The sequence below is a fragment of the Epinephelus fuscoguttatus genome, linkage group LG2 (assembly GCF_011397635.1).
Source record: "Epinephelus fuscoguttatus linkage group LG2, E.fuscoguttatus.final_Chr_v1".
NCBI lineage: Eukaryota > Metazoa > Chordata > Actinopteri > Perciformes > Serranidae > Epinephelus > Epinephelus fuscoguttatus.
Window position 1 is genome coordinate 5,820,358 of NC_064753.1, and position 16,022 is coordinate 5,836,379.

Genomic DNA, 16,022 nt, shown 5'->3' on the forward strand with positions numbered 1-16,022 from the left:
AGACACCAGTAAAAACTCCCCATTACAATAACCTGAACAGGACAGACAACAAAAGCATTTTCAAAAATTTGAGTTTATATTTTTATTTTTTTAATTAAATTTTTATTTTTAATTACATACCTATTTATGATACTAATGTCTTGAGAGCTCCGAGGGAGGTGGACTCATCCTGAGGTCAGCTGATATGTTCCATGATATGTTTTTACTTAACCTGGATTCTGTGTGTAACAGTAAAACTGTCTGACTGTAGAAAGCTCTGAGGGCCACTTACCATTAGATCCTCACTGATCCTGGTGTTGATTTGAATGGGTCTAATTAATGAAGTTACTGGTGCTGCACCACGTGCATAAAAGACACACAGTGCCTCTGTCAGTGTGGAGATGCACAAAGTGATCCTGCTGCTATGTGATAACTAATATTTAATAAACTCAAAAGAAAGGAAAAATAAAGTAAACACAAACAGTTGCAGTGAACTAACACATATCACTCAGTGGTGGTACTGGTAAAACATACAGAATCTACCCAATCACATTTTGAAGTGTATCAGAGCAAAGTGAAAGAGACAAAGCTCAACATACATGTTGGCAACACAGTTTGTAATACAGTACATGAGGTTGCAGTTAGCCTAAGTCATTGCGTCAGATAGCTGCAAACCCCCATAAGTAGGCCTGTTCATAAGATTGAAGGCAAACTTCTGGATAATATGACTGAGGCAGCTTCAATATGTTCATAATAGTGAAAATCACTGCTGGGCCCAGTATGTGTATGGGATTTCCAGACTTTTGTTTCTGGCTTTGAGTGAAAAGCATGTATCCACTTGTGGTGGGTCTCCTCAGTAAAATGCTCCTCTGGCCAAGAGACATGAGTGTTGGCCTGAGCAAGTGAACATCACCACAGTGACAAAATTGTCCAACTCAGCTATGCTGCTGAAACAGCTGAGAAGCCCTGATTGTATAGTCTTTCCAATAAAACGAATACATTTATGAGTCACTGAGGGGCGAACGGGGAGATCTTTTTTGGACACGTGTTCTGGGCAAAAACAATAAACCAATGTCCAATACTGAGTTGTCTTTGAGTGTGGTGACCCATTTATTTGCTCTCTTTTTATGCTCACCTGAGCACAGGTAAAACACAGGTAAATCCATAGGTAAGTTTTCCATCATTAAATTAACTTTAAAGACAGGTAAGTTTCATTCATCAATTTGTTTGTTGAGACGCCACCACCCTGATACTGACACGGTCAAAAACTGTATGCTTCCCCCTTCCACACCTGCTGCTCATCGCCTGCGGCTTACCTATATGCCTTTTCTGAACTAATGCTCCACCCAGTGTTCAAACAGGAAACTACATACAACAATGCAAATGGTCACCTGTGAAATAAACATAAAAAATAAACAACAAGTGCATTATGGTTCCAACACTGATGATATAAGAAAATACATATTAACAGAATGTAAGTCAGAATGTTGTCAACGTAAGTTAGTTAGCTTCCAAGTGGCAGTGACGTAAGCTACTTTTTCAGTGTTGTCAGTGATAATGGCTAACGTGCAAAGCTGGCAGTGATGGAGAGCAGGGCCATCGCAACCGGACAGGCAAACTAGGCAATTGCCTAGGGCCCCGAGCTGGAAGGGGGCCCCCAGAGACGGCTGACATTGGTCCATATCAATGACAATATGATGGAACCCCTATAGACACTGCAACAACAACACATTGGAATCCCCCCTAATGGGGCCCCCTACTAGCTGCTGCTTGCAAGTGGCTAAGGAGGGTGACCAGACGTCCGCATTGTGTGGGACTGCACAGCATTTCTGTCTCTTTTCATGCGTCATGCAAATTGAGACCATGTCCCGCATGATTGGTTGCCACCCGCACTAGCATTGCAGGAGTACTGTAGTAGGTACCTCACGCTACCACTACTGCTGCAGTGGTTTGTATCCAGTGACATTTCAGGTATTAGCTGAGCTATTGAGTATCTTTAAGCAGTGAAAGTTACTATTTATTTCTTTTTACTTGTAGGTTAGATTTGTTTATATGCTACAGTGATTTGGTTTCCACGGAGCTCTACGGTGCGAGCATTTTACTCGCATTGGCAACTCAAAATATTTTTGTGCGAGCAAAACAAATCATTCAGGAGCACACTGTGCGAGTACTGATTTCAACCAGCAGCAGAAACTAAAGGCGAATCCTGCCGATTGTGGGTTGAACGGGGGTCACAGACACCGTATTCCTGTCAAATATGGCGCAAGATAAGGGCTTACCAGCGGCGAAGAAGTCCGACTCCAGGTCCAGGGCTGGGCTCCAAGGTGCCTCTTGCCTGGGGCCCCCAGAGTGTCTTGAAACAGCCCTGATGGAGAGAGGAAATGAAAACTGTCAACAAACAAAAAAATATCTGTCAAAAGGTAGGAAGACTTCTGTCAACAAATAAACAAACAAAATGGCTGTTAACGGAGAGGGCGACTTAACGTCAACAAGCAAACATAATGACTGTCAAAGTAGCAAATGTAATTGGACATCAAGGCTAATTCACCTCCATAAAAGAAAGGTGAATGGACTTCAACAATATACAGTGGTGGAAAAAAGTTTTCAGACACCCTTAAAATTTTACACAATCTTAAATATTATCATGAAATATTTGTGGAAAAATCTTTTTTTGTGTTTCAAAAGGTGTGGCTGCATTAGACAGATACAAACAAATACAAATTATATTGTTTTGTTTATTGTTTACAAGAAAAACTAACAAAACTAAATTCTTGACAGTTTCAATATGTCAGTTCTCAACATTGTCGGTATCAAAGTCAACAAATAACAGAGAATGTGTTCAAAACTGAACAAAAAATAAATAAACCATCACATCATCAAATTAATATTTAGTAGTCCTGCCACTGGCACGTAGTAGAGCTCTAATCCTGGCTGGCATGTTCCCCACGAGCCTTTCACACTGTTGAGGGGTAATCTTGTCCCATTCTTCTTGAATTACTGCTTTTAATTCTTCTAAATTCTTTGGTGTACGCTTTGAAACAGACCTTTTGATAATCCACCACAGATTTTCAATGGGGCTCATGTCCGGGGATTGAGCTGGCCACTCTAAGACCTGGATACTGTGCTCCTGCAGCCAAGTTCTACTGGCCTTGGATGTGTGGCAAGGGGCATTATCTTGTTGAAACATTCAGTTTTTACCTCGACGGAACAGTGCACGCGCAGAAGGGAGCATGTGGGTTTCGAGAATGGTACAATACTTGGTAGAGTTCAATGTGCCATCACAGACAGTGAGATGACCAACAGCAGCAGCACTCATGCATCCCCAAACCATGATACTGCCTCCACCATGCTTGACAGTAGGTGCTGTACATGCTGGAGATAATGCTTCGCCTGGCCTTCTGCGTACCCTCACATTAGTAGGAGGAAGGTAAAGCTGGAAACTGGACTCATCTGACTACAAATTCTTCTTCCAATTCCTGGCTGTCCAGTTCTTGTGTGCCTGGGCCCAACGACGCCGGGCTAACCTCTGTCTCTCATTGATCAGGGGCTTCTTGATAGCCTTGTAGGACCTTAAGCCATGATCCAAAAGTCGGCCACGTACAGTTCGGGTGGAACACTGGACACCAGTTTGGTTTGACCACTGCTGCTGAAGCTCCTGTGATGTCATTTGGCTGTTTTGCCTGCACATGCGGATCAGGATGCGGTCATTTCTTGCTGAAGAAACCCTTGGACACCCAGATCTTGGTTTGTCTTCCAAGCTGTTGGTTCGTCTGTATTTCTGCAGAGTGTATCCAACTGCTGAAGGACTGCATCTGCACTTCCTGGCTATCTGGCGGCAGCTGTACCCTTCCTGGCTGAGAATCTTTATCTTCAGGCGTGTTTCCTGCGTTAGGTTCCTTGTTTTAGCCATTTTTGTGTCTGAAGAACTTTCAAATGTACTGGCTTTATGTAGACACGAAGCTTGGCAACAAAATTGTGTCTTTTAATAAAAAGAACGACCTTCATCACTGGTACCAAAATGACCCAATACTCGAAATTTCTTATGTATTTTTAATGGAACCAATCAATTTTAAGTTTTTAATGGCTTTTTTAGGATTTATTTAGTATTTTGGCTGTGACTGTACTAAAAGAAATTGCACTTGAAGACCTAAGAGTGATTCTTAATGCAATATTTCACAAATGCATGGGGTGTCCGAAAACTTTTTTCCACCACTGTATGTGAGATACATTATATCTCATTTATTCATTTCATTTTTATCTTTTTAACCAAACTGGTTCCCCAGATACAAACATTTATGTGTTGGTATGGTATTTTTGCCACGTTTACAACCAAGGGAGTGAAACATGTTTGTTTGTTTTTTCCTGGCAATTAAACAGTATATTTTTTATATCATAAGGGTACAGCACTACTTTCACACCCTGGTCTCACTCCCAACTTGTCAACTACAGAGGCATGGTCAGTGGCCCTCTGCGTCAAATATCTACACACTGCGGTACCTGCTGCTGTAAACATGAGCTGCAAGCGACTACCATAGCATTAAGAGTGAAAAAGTCAGCATGGACATCCAGTATCTCACTATCACTATCCTCATTCATATTTTAAGAAGCTACAAATAATATTCAGCCACACAATAATCCTGAAAAGTTGTAAATCAGAACTCACAACAGAGTTGTTGCGTAGTGATGATGCACTGTCTCATTGAGCTGCATTTGTGTGAACCAAAAGACACAATGTACGTAATAAGTATAATATGAAACGCCATCCCTTAGTCCCACCCCACGACTGACACTAGAGGGGCACCTAGAGCGTCATATCATTTTGACGTGTAGGGCCACTGACCAAGGGTCAGTCTTTGATAAGACGGAAATGAGTAATTGCATGGTTCTGAAATAAACCTCTGCACAAGTGGAATCCAGCTTATTTGGCCACATAGCAATTAATGTATGAAGTTACTGTGAATTAACACTCCTTAGTTGATGATCTATTGAGTGTGAACTAATCACATAGAGTCATAATGACTTTATCATTTGTTAATGATTAGCAATTGGAATTCAGGAAACAGCCTGCATTAATTTATGCATTAAATCATCATGAGTCATGCATTAGTTAAACTAAATATGTGATTTGTACCCTTATTATAAAGTTTTACCAAAATGAGTCAAATCCAACACATTCTTACTCAGACCTCGACACATATCGCCACTTGGTCATGGACTTTCTATGTCGAGATATGACATGCAAGGTAGCCTGGGTGCATTTGTTGGTGATGTTCTGGGACATCATGTCACCGTCAGCCTGTAACATGCATTAAATCTTTTCAAAACACTCTTCCGTTGAAATGTACAGTTTGGACACAGTCTCTTTCAAAATAAACGTACTACATAGGTACAACACAACAAGTTGACTTTTAGCTGACACTTGCATGTGGTAAGGTTTAGAAAGTCGGTCACTGTTGGACCCATCCATCACCCCTCCCGCCCACTGTACTTAGACCTTTGGCTCCCTGAACTTATGTTGTTATCCCACCATGTTTCCCCCTGACATTGTTGGGCGGTATTACACACATATGGCGTCCGGCCGCGTGTCATTCCGAAGTAAAAGGATGGCTTTTTTCATCTGTGTCTAATGCAGAAGTCACTGCCCAAGCATCGGTTTACAATGACTTTGGAATGAGAATGAGTTGTAAAATCTTACAGAACAAAAGTATTAGCATCAAGATACCCAAAGTACCAGAGTAAAAATAACCTACTAATTACTTTATACTGTCTTGTAGTCCATATCATGGCACAAACTCTATCTCTGTTGCTGGGTCCTTAAAGGATGAAGGTGGGTTTATTCTATATTTTATAACTGGCAACAAATAAAAAGATTAAAACCAACATAGCATTCATTTGTCTTCCAATACTTTCTTACTATCCTACCCTGGCACTGAGCCAGAAACTGTTTTGCTCCTAATGAATCTGTGCAACCTTAAAATATAATTGGGAGCACTGGTGCGACTGTAAATAATTCTTCTGGTGCGACTATTTTTCCCCCCAAGTCGAATGTGTCCTTCACAAGTTTTTACTGGCTATTGTTGTTTCTCCACTAGTTGCTCTCATGGAGGAGCAGGTCAGGGAAGCGACCAAGCTGGGAATCACAGCCATGCAACTCGGAGTCGACAGTGAGGAGGAAATCTGCAAAGACGGCAACACTCTTTCCCAGACATCATCACAGCTCATCTCCGCTGCAGCTTGCTGGTCTGTTTACAGTGGCGTTGTCCTAGCCTATGTCACACGTTTCATTTACTCTGATTGGTTTTCCGTCTTTCCAATTGCATGAAGGGGCACTTTGAGTGACAGCCGTTGATACTGCCCCTCGGGAATAGAGGAAATGTACAGTCCGTGTCCAGACCCATTCGTGTTTTGCAAATTGGGTCTGGCAACGTCAGGCTACCACTGAACACCACTGTGAATGAAAGAGAAACCTTAGATGATGATAATACTGATGATGATGATGATGACAGTCATCAGTGACTGTCATCATCATCATCAGTATTATCATCATAATACTGATGATGATGACTGTCATCATCATCAGTATTATCATCATCTAAGGTTTCTCTTTCATTCACAGTGGTGTTGTGTTTATTATAAAAAAAAATGTCTTCAACTGAAAAAGTGGTTAATGATAAGTGTACTATACACATACAATGTAATGTATACAGTATAATGTTGACTTTTTGTTGCAATAAATCGATTATGGTGCTTCTTACATACGTGCTCCCAAAATTTTGCTGGTGCTCCTAACTTTTTGAAGTTAGGAGCACCAGTGCTACCATGTAAAAAAAAGTTCATTTCAAGCTCTGAACACGCAAATAAAATATATAGTTATTCTATTTAAAAAATAGGGGAATACGGCTGGTCACTGTCGTTTTGATAACAGTTAGAAGGAAAGAGTGTATTTGTTGGGGACTATTTGTGGCAGCGGATTAATCCACATTTGGTGCTACAGTGAGTACTTGTGGCAGCAGGACAGTGTGTGGGATTGTGACAACATGATCTACAGTGTGTGTGTGTGTGTGTGTGTGTGTGTGTGATGAAGGGACATGTCACCCAGTGCAACAGTATGGCTCACTGATGTGTTCTGGATATATTTTGGACAACAATGGTGCTCTATGGCACAGAGGAGGACAATACATCAGGCTTTGATACACGCACAACACTTGTTAATAGATACTTTCACTGTTAACTATTACTCTGAACATGAGATGTGATGACAAGAAGTAAAACAAACAATATCAGAATAATTATCTTATAGCATTTAATACCATCTGCTTCCAATTTGATGATTTGATTATTAAATCAATTTATTTATTCATCAACTAAGAATTTCCCCAGTAAAAACTCTACTGAGTATAATCACAGTTTCAGTTTTAGCAGCAACAAGAATTCTGCTTCATCCATTTCCCTGATCTGTTTCCTCATAGCTTGAGGTGGTTTCACGTCTCATTTAACCACAGAGAAATAAAGCCTCACCCTGCTCATTGCTCAATTATCTACCTTTAGTCTGTTGTTTACCACAATCAATAAATAGCAGCATCTATAATGAGCATTGAGACCCTGGATGTGATTGTGTCACGACCAGCTTCAAAGAAAACCACATTAGTACAAATCAATTGGGATCGATGCTGAGGGTGGCCTGCGTGGTCACACTTAAATGTTTTCACTAATTGTTTGACCAGAGTGATCGACTGAGAGTCCTGAGGGGCTAAGTTTGTGCCCCATCAGCCATTTTACTCATCGACCTGCATCGAAAAAAGAAAAGATGCAGCTATGTCTGTGACTGTTTCATCCACATAGGAAATACCTATGGCTTGACTGCCTCAATGTGAGTTTAACCAGTACGACCACAGAATGAAATTTGTTGTGTACAAGTCAGCTGTAACAACAGAGCATGACATATAAAGTTCGTAACCAGGCAGACACATCTGCAGGTGATGACATCTCTGTGATGTTTGTCTATTTCAGAGGTTCGAATTAGCATTTGAGAAGTTTCTTCATAAATTGCTAAATGTTTGTATACTGTTTATCTGTTTCTGGCACTGCATAGTGCTAACTGATTGTTTGCTAAACCCTTCCCCCCAAACAGTAACTGTCTATTGTCAAGCTTAAAAAGTTTGAAAACTTAAGAGGGTGTTTCAGAAGGTTTGTAACAGAAGCCGAATTATCTGCGGAGGTCTCCTGCTCGTCAAAACAAATTGACCCACTCATTCAAAGCAGTAAAAACACTGAATAAAGCAGTTTCATGTTACAAATCAGTGTTTCTCTGACACTGTTAGGCGTGTTGGACACGGGCCATTGACCTAGCACCTGTTGATATTTGCTCATCTTTTGTCTCTGATAACTTCAGCAAGTGGTTTTTACCAGTAGCCAAATTGTCCACAGAGGTCTTTTCCTCTCCAAAACAAACCAGGTAATTTAAAGCTGTAAAAACAGTAAATAAAGCAGTATGACATTACAAAACTCTGTGTTTTTCTGACACTGCTTTTTGTGAAAGGGCTGCTTACTACAGTGGCCAACATGAAAATGCGAAAATGCAAATGGCTCTGTCTTGGTGAAAACCAAAGAAAAAAAGGACTCTAAAATCAGACTTTTAAACTTCTGAACTGGTCAGGTATTTATACGTTTATTTGTTTTTTGCACTTTATTTGTTTAACAGTTACTGTGATAAAGTGGATAAAGTAGACATTAGCCTTCCTAATGGTGGTGGAGAGGGGCACACTGAACAAACTGATGGACAACTGCAAACTATGGACAATAGCACTCTCCACAGCATCCTAGAGTGACAGAGGAGCAGTTGCAGCAGTTGGCTCATCTCACTGCGTTGCAGAACAGAGTGTTTCAGGAAATCCTTCATTCCCATGGCAATAAGACTGTTTAACACCTCCTGAATCCAGTCACACACACACTTAAATCACATTAGCCACAACTACACTGGATTGTGGAATGGACAATTTTATTTTTATTTTATCTTAATTTAATTTCTATTTGTGCACTTTTATTTTAACTAATTTTATTTCATGTCTATTTTAATACCACTGTGTTGCTGTTAATGAGGGGAAGTGTGGTTGGTTTTTTTTTGTCTTTTATGAGCTGCTGGACAGCTGAATTTCCCTTCGGAATAAATAAAGTTCTTTCTATTCTGTTTCTATTCTATTCTATTAACCCTGGCTATTAACTTATTAAAACTAAAATTAAAAAATAAAAGATGTCATCCCCAGAATAGCTGTCAAAATCAAACAAAAATTTATCAAAGTCACAATCTCAAATATCTTTGTTTAGTTGTGTGTGGCAGCACCTATGGCTGTAAGTGGTAATTGCAGAGTTTGTTGGCAGAGTGGCTATATTGTGAATGTATGTAGTCCCATTTAGAGCTCTGATTGTCCAGATTTGGTAATCTAAAAAAGTCTGTATCTGGATCACAATGATCCAATCCAATGTTGATTTAAAAAACTGGCACAAAACTAAGATGGATCAGCTGATCCCTGGAGAGTAAAACATGGGATTTCCCATTAAATTTTTCTGAAAAACTGTACACATGACGGATACTGTAACAGCAAAGTTGTTGCTAATGACAGTATAAAGAAGAAAGATTGTTCACAGCAGTTAATCTCCTTTCAACTTGCTGTCGTGTCTAGCTGTGTCACCATGGCAATCACAGCTAATTTACATGTATTTGAGCTCCTTGAATTAAACACCTGACCTGCAGTGAATAAACATCAGCTTCAAAGTTTGATTATCCAGTCTGGATCAATAAACAATATCAGTTAGCAAACTGTTTTTGATTTTAGTCTTATTGATAACCATTTCCTGTATTTTAAGCTGTAAGCTTCTCTTTTGGCTGTGTGATGAGAACAGAGAAGGTATACAAAAGCAGCCTGTGATGGATGTAGCTGGAAACTGCTCACTATCTGACAGCAGCTTCGTACTTTTCTCTTGTAAAAGTGGAATATATTGTTTGGAAATATGAACAACAAGGATAAAGTTTTAGGATCTAACCATGTTTAGTTTTCTGATGTTGAGCATTGCAGCCTCACAGAGGATACACACATCTAGTCTTGTTTTCAAATTTCTCCCATTCCTCATAAACTATGTATTTAGCAGCAGCAGCAGCAGCAACAGCAGCAGCAGCAGCATTTCCCGTCACAGTGTGATGAAACAGGATTGGTATGGAAAAGAGAAAAAAAGATGAATGATTGGTTTCAGTTTCACCCAGCTGGATAATATTAACACGCTTTCAGAACCTTGTTTACTCTCTTGGTAGAAACATTCATCTCAAGCAGGCAGCCAGGAGGCCAGAATTACACTGTGACTTATGAATGGCAGCAGACCATTTCTGTGTGTGTGCTTGTGTGCGTGTGAGACAGCTGATTGCAGGTTGCCTCACTGGCAGGGATTTCAGAGCACAGTCACATTTGTTTCTTGTTTTTTTAGTCAAAATTTATTGCGGAATATAAAAGATTGCAACCGCTTTCCTCTTCCAAACATTTCTTCTCATGCCTGAGAGGTAATTTAAGGAGAGATTGAGGGAGAATTCATGGGAGGCAAACATAACTGAACTTAGACTTTGCTATAATTAGGCAATGTAAAGCACAAATACTCTAAAAGTTGTTTAAATATTTCTTTCCCTGTGGTAAAGACACTCTTTATCAATCTTTCTGCACTTGGCCCAGATCTACCATCATGTCAAGCTTCTGTTACTGTCCTGTTACTTGCATGAGAAAGTTTGTGACCTTGCCGCCACATTGGAAATAGTTAAACAGGCCAGCACCACTCACCCCAACTTTCTCATTTTACAGTTAAACAGTCATTAAGATATGTTTCCGAAAAACATTTGAGGGGGGAAATGGCAATGTAATAACACAATCTTGATTCATGTTTTAACGGCGCTGCCTAGTTTGACCGCAGTTCATGGGGTGATTGACATAATTGACCAACTCGGTCTCACTTTGATGTCATCAAAACCCGATGCTTGGTCAGTGACTTACAGCGTCAGACACCAACAAAAAAAACATCTTTTCAAGTTGGCATGATATGCAGCCGGTTGCCGTTATTGTTTAATGGCATCTGGCAGCGTCAAGGGGGAAATACAGCCGGACAACAACGTAAGTTAAGGGGGGAAAAGCCTGAGTGGGGTGGGAGGGAGGGATAGTGGATGGGTCCAACAACCACCAACTTTCCCCTGGATGGCCGGTGTTTGCTTCCCATAAAATTGTAAAGCTAAGCCCTGTTCTTTTTTCCTGAACCCAACCATATGTGTGTGTTAAAAAACAGTTTGCAGTGTTGTTCCTATGTAGTGTGTTTCTTTTGAAAGAGACTGTATGCAAACTATACACTACCTGAGTAAAGAGAAGTGTATTTTGGAAACAGACAATGCATGTAACAGGCCAAGTTGGCATGGCATCCCAGAATGTCAACAACCAACACACCCAGGGAACCTTGCACATCATATCTCAATGTGAAAAGTCTATGACCAAACGTCAATATGTGATGAGGTCAGAGTAATACTGTATTGAACGGACAGCTACTTTAGAGACTCTCAGCTCTGATTGGTTGTTGCTACCACACCGCAGTCTGATTTTAGCAAATGCCATTAGAGGCAGTAGAAAGAGCAGGTGGGATGTGATTTTTTTCACAGACTGTCTCATATACATCTTTCAGAATAGGGACAGCTTCAGCAAATATGACACAAAGTTATTAGTTACTAAATGTGTCTTTAAATACAATTTTAGACACTGTACTTTTTTCTAGTAATTTCAAATTCACACTTTGTACACTTTACTCCGCTAAATTTTTTGAAAGGCCTTGGACACCTGCACAGGTGTTTACAGCCCTCTCTGATTAGACCTCTAGTCAGGGGTACATTGAAACTCAAAACGTTGTGCACCGTTTGGCTGCAGTTTCCAGGTCGACCAATAAATACAGACACATACACAAACAGGACCAATACAATGCAATAATGGAGAGATGTCAGAGCAAGGGGGCCGTCCATGAACGGATGTAAACAGTGCAAACAGTGAAGTGCAAAACATGACAGGTTCATGTTTTGCATGGCATGAACCACACTACAGAGTGTGGACTGATAGCTGGTGGCCAGGTCACCTCCTGGGCACTGCCAAGGTAATCTTGATCCAGGCCCTAACCCCTAACTGCTTGGAGCACCCACGTAGCCCCATCACTCTGACACATCCCTTTCTCTACACAACACTCAAACATGTCTGCATTTAACCTGAGTGTGTAATGAACATAACAACAGAGTTAAACTAGAATTACTGCTTTGCGGTTGTATGCTTCCATGAACCTATCATGTTTTGCACTTACAGTTTATATCCATATTCGTAAAAACATGCAGCACGGACGATTAATACAATTTGCATAGTTTCAAGGTGGACATCCAAGATTAGTGTCACCAGCAAAACACTATGAAATCACAGTGAAGATGACCTTTTGGACATTAAATGTTACCACTTCGTCATTTTATCCTATAAGACATTTGTGTGTAGTTTTGTCTTAATTAATTATGAATTCCTGAGTTAACTTGAGTTTATCTCAGTGGTCTGGTTCAAACTTTGGATTTTTTGAAGTGGAGTTGTTTGAGGTATTCAGTGTATTTCCTAGAGTAGATAGCAGTCGGCACGTCCCAGTTTGGAGAAGCAGGCAGGAGTACTGGAACAGAACCTAAGCAATGTACTGCTTTGGATGGTTGCAGCAGCAGAATGTATTTTAGCCACTTAAAAAATCAGTATCAGTTTAAGTGTACTCTATATTTAGAATGTTTTCACCTCTTTACCTTGCTGTAAGACAGCCCGGCAGAGCAGCACAGCGGCAGAGCAGCACGGTGGCAGAGCTTCCACCTTAATACTACACACAAGCACAATTGTGCTGCATAGTATTACGCAGCAGAGAAGCTGTTTGGGTCAGACTTTAACTGGTTTCTGAAGGCAACAACAAACACAAGATTTAAATTACCGCCTCACAGTTATATGCCTCCATGAACCCATCAAGTTGCAATAACATGAACACATCAACCTGTTTTGTGAGGTTCAGTGACCCAGGCCTTTGACCACCAAATTCTAATTAGTATATTCTTGAGTCTAATTTTCCTCAAATTTATGGCACATTTGAGGAAATTCCCTCAAGACCTTTTTGAAATATCCCATTTACAAAACAAGATGGATGCAAGGCAACCTTTGACCTTTGACCACCAAACTGTAATCAGTTCATCTTTGAGTCTAAGCAGATGTTTGTGCCAAATCTGAAGAAATCCCTTAAGGTGCTGCAGAAATGCAATGAATGAATCACAGTGACCTTGACCTTTGACAGTTGATCACCAAACTCTAATCAGTTCATCTTTGAGTCTAAGCAGATGTTTGTTGATCACCAAATTTGTATTAGTTCATCCTTGACTCAAAGCGGATGTTTGTGCCAAATCTTAAGAAATTTCATCAAGGTGTGCTTTATATATTGCATTCACAACGAGACGGATTTTTTTTTTTTTTTTTTTTTTAATTTTATATACTTTATTAATCCCCGAGGGGAAATTCAATTTTTCACTCTGTTTGCAAGGTCATTGCCGACCTTGACCTTTGACAACCAAATTCTAATCAGTTTACTGGTAAGTCCAAGAGGATATCTGAACTAAATTTGAAGAAATTCCCTCAAGGTGTTCTTGAGATACTGCATTCACGAGAATGACGGATGGACAGACAGACAAACATTATGAGAGCGTAATGCCTCTGGCCACAGCTATTACCTGCGCAGAAGCATAAAAAAAACTGAATTCAAATACTTCTTCTTCTTAGTTAAAAATATTGTATCTGTGTTGACTGTAGGGCTTATTGGCAAAGGAAGCACGAAACAACTTCCACCATTCATCAGACAGATTTTTCTTTTCATGATCTGTTATTTTCCCTTTCAATGTGTATCATGGATAATATTATAAATGTTTTATATCCAGGGAGAGGAGAAGAATCTGTTGTCTTGCAGCAATAAACACATTTCAACTGTCTATTCAGTTACATAGTTGCTGAAAGTCACTGTGCCTCAGGTAGAAACTAATGCCTGATGTGAGATATATTTACAGTACATAATTTCCCTAAAACATTTAAGCCCCTAAACAGTTTTCACTAATTATAAAGACTATTAGATTAGATTAGATTCGATTATTAGATAATTCATCTAGAAACAGAACAACGCTACATTCAGATGTAAATAATGAATAAATAAAAAAGTCCATTCACACACTGTACAAATGGAATGAGGACTTTAAGGAATTCGCAGAAGTTGTCAAACAGTTTATTTTAAGGGGAAACATGCAGAGAGTAGGGGGAACATCACCATAAAATAAAATAAATTCATCTCTGCTGTGCTTATTATCCTTTATTATTTGGACAGAACATCACATTATCTGTGCAAACCCAGCTGTCATCAAACACTGACACTGCTTCAAATGACACCAGAGGGAAAATCACGTCTCATTTGTCTAAAAATGTGTTTCCTTGTGATTCCTCTGGACGTGCATCTTTTTCTTGCATCTCTCCTCGTATCTTGCATGAATGCGAGTGACTGAGATGCAACAGAAGAAGAAGAAGAAGAAAAAGAAGAAGAAGAAGAAGAAGAAGAAGAAGAAAGAAGTGAGAGAAACATGGATGCAGTTAAGAGAAATGAGATGCATCTTTTAAGAATTGGATCAGCTCTGATCATGGCAATGAGACCCTTCCAGGCCTTTTTACTCATTTAAAAAAACTTCCAAATAAAAAGACACCTCTCCTCTGTGTGTCACAATAACCACACACATGCTGTTTGACTGACAGGGTGATGTGTTGGAGTGCCGAGCAGACATGTGTGTCACACCAGAGATGGAGACCCAAATAAAGATAAAAAAAGGAACTTTTCTGAACACATCTTTCAAAGTCTGATGCAAACCACTGAAATCACTCCAAAATCAAACAAACAAACAAACCAAAACACGTCACATTGCTGACAATGAAGTCTTTCTATTTTTGTCTTGTGATATCTGCGAGGCTGAAACCAAAACTACAACAGAACCTTCATTAAGTTGATTTTAGAACCAAAACTCTCTTTATGGCAGCTTCAGATGCATATGAGATAGTACACTGAGCCAGCTGGGAGGACAACAAAGAAGTGACTTGACAGTCAGCAACATGATACAATTCTGTGATCTACCACCAGACACATTACTATTTAAAATGGAAAATATTCGTGCAGTCAGTCTTTATAATTGAGGTTTGAAACAGACAGTAGAGAGATCCCAGTGCAGGGATCCAATTTAACCAACAGCTAAAGTGCAAAACCACAAAATATCCACCTTCTTTCAGCCCAGTATCCATGAGAGGAACGTTTATTTTAGACATTCCTGCAGAGCACACTTTATGTCCAATGCAGAAAGCTGAAATTCTGAGATATAAATGTATCTTCTACTTGTAATGAAATGCATGTTCTGACTAAGACAAGTGGACAGTAAAGGCACGTGCCCGACTTTATAACAGAACACTGGAATATGCGTCCTGTCACATCATGTCCTCATGGGTCTAATGTCCAAACTGTACCCATGGAAAACCTACTTGAGGACCTACAAGTCAGTGTCCAACAATCAATGTTGCTTTTTGCTTTAGAACAAATATAACCTCAGTTATGTTTTAGTTGACTGAACTTAACAATATGTTTATCATGTATAATTTGAATATGTTTGTATTAAATGTTGTTATTGAACAAACAAAAAAAAGTTTTGCATAATCATTCCATGTCAACATTGTTTTGGGTGATAAGGCTGCAGATTCAGACCCCGCACAATATAAACTGTACTACATGCAAGGTATGCTAATGCTAATGGGAATATAATGGAGACCTGAACTCACCACAGTACATCAGCTACAGTACACTACAAATGAAACAAGAGCATACACTGTAGAAATAATGAACGTAGCTACCATGACCATTGGTTTGTGGGCTCTTGTTTTGAAGCCTTGAGTTTGGCACTG